Source organism: Myotis brandtii, unplaced genomic scaffold (assembly GCF_000412655.1).
Source record: "Myotis brandtii unplaced genomic scaffold, ASM41265v1 scaffold204, whole genome shotgun sequence".
Lineage (NCBI taxonomy): Eukaryota > Metazoa > Chordata > Mammalia > Chiroptera > Vespertilionidae > Myotis > Myotis brandtii.
The window spans coordinates 1,641,025-1,643,126 of record NW_005357599.1 but is presented as its reverse complement, the minus strand read 5'-3'; the positions used below and the strand labels follow the sequence as shown (position 1 = coordinate 1,643,126).

General features: G+C 37.9%; 1 pseudogene; it reads right to left on the bottom strand.

Annotated features, from left to right (window-relative positions):
• Positions 1 to 501: 501 nt before the first annotated feature.
• LOC102245809 lies at positions 502 to 1,085 on the bottom strand (annotated as a pseudogene).
• Between the last annotated feature and the right edge of the window lie 1,017 nt (positions 1,086 to 2,102).

Sequence of the window (2,102 nt, the reverse complement as noted above, 5' to 3'; positions counted from 1 at the left end):
TTTATGACCTAAAGCAAAGAAAGTAAACTGACTTTCTTAAAACTTCTTAGATGTTACATTAACTGGACAATATCAGCTCAGTGTAAAGGCTGGCTGGATTTTTTTTCAAAACCCTAATCTAATTTAAGGGCCCAGCTTTAATTTTTAGCTTCTGGCTTGTGTTCATAGCAGCTTTTGAAGACTGCTTGTTCAACTACAGCTCCATATTCCATCCCAGCTACGGAAAATCTTCAATTTTACCAGTTTTGTTTCCACAATATTCAATATCACACTTTAGCTGGACAGAAGTTAAGAGGTTTATTATCAGTCTATGCAAGACTGAAGTTCAAAGCAAATCCAATTTTGCTTAAGGGAACATTATAAAGTAACAATTCTTGATATTACATGCCTCCTATGATCCATTTCAAACCATAGAGAATTACATCTTTATGTGTCACTATTCCAAGACAAACACGTGTGAACAGCTAAAACATCTTAAAAATGCACCAAGCTTATGAAGTCTCAAACAAAACTTGAATTTTCTGTACATACTCCTGTCAAATGAAGTTGTTTCCTGTACGCCACTCGTCTTGCAAAACTGGTCTCTTTCCTCTCATTTGACCTAGATTGGCTATGAGACCTAGAGAAGGATCAGGACGGCTTATGATCTCTCTTCTCCTAACTCTAGAAAGGGAGCTGCTCCGCTACGGGAGAAGCTTCTCCTTCTTGTAGATTTGGGGCGAGGTGGAGGACTCCTTCGCTGGTTATCATCTGGAGGGCCACGACCCCAAGAGGGAGGTGGGCCTTGATTTCGACTTCTCTTTTTGCCATTTGACAGTTCCACTCTTACTCGGTAGCCACATAGTGTCCTCCCATCTAGGGTAGCTCTAAGCTGCATCTCGGGGATCTTCAAATTCAACAAAAACAAAGCCCGGAGGGTTTCTAGCAACCCATACACTTCGGAGTGGTCTATAATAGCCAAAGGCTCGTTCCAATTCAGTCTTGTTACCGTTGTTTCCAAGATTGCCTACATAAACCTTACAATCCAATGGACAGGAATCACGATGCACTTCGAGATCTTGAGTTAGGAATGCTGCAGCTGACATCCACACACCCACCTCAGGCTCTTCAGCTCCCCTCCGCCTGGCTCCACAGGTCCCCTCACCTTCCTGGCGTCCACGAAATGGTCACTTACGTTTTTTGACAGAAAACAGTTGTGACTTGTTTTTGCCCAATGGCTATTCTTCAAATTTGACTTACTACTTTGTATTACATAAGGCCCTCTACATTGTAAAATATTTTGCATTATAGCTAAATAATGTTCAAGATTTTACTAAAGATTAAAAACAAAAGCAGGATACATAAAATGCCATACTAGAGAAGTGACTAGTATAAAAAAAAATTACAGAGAAAAAAATATCCCAGCCTGTGTGGTTCAGTGGTTCAGTGTCAAACTATGAGCTAGGACATCACAGTTCCATTCCTAGGCAGGGCACATGCCCAGGTTGCCCACTGGATCCCCAGTGGGGGACATGCAGGAGGCAGCTGATCAATTATTCTCTCTCATCATTGATGTTTCTACCTTCCTCTCCATCTCTCTTCCTCTCTAAAATCAATAAAAATATATTGAATAATAATAATAACCCTATATATGCAATATACATACTCATCCACAATAACACATAGTCTATATGTATATATTCTTATTAAAAATGAGTTATACAATTAGAATTACTAGAATTTTCTCACACAATTATCATGTGAAGTTAAGTATTTCTCCAAAATTTGGTTTTTAAGTAAGTACATTATTCATTTTATTTATTTTTATATTTATTTTTATCATTGGCATTGCTCATCTTAGATTATTCTTTAAGTGAAGGAAGTACAAACATATAAATCTTTTGTGAAAAAAGCTAGAATTTCTATGACGTTTTTGTCCAGAAGCATCTCTAAGAGTCAATATCCAAGTTGTATTGCTTAGAGTGTGTTATTTCTGCTACACTCAACCTTTCTTCTTTCAATCTTTCCTTCCTTCCTTTATTCTTATTTTTTTAACCCTTTCTCAAGGATATTTTTCCATTGAATTTTAGAGTGGAAGAGAGAGGGAAGGACTGAGAGAAATA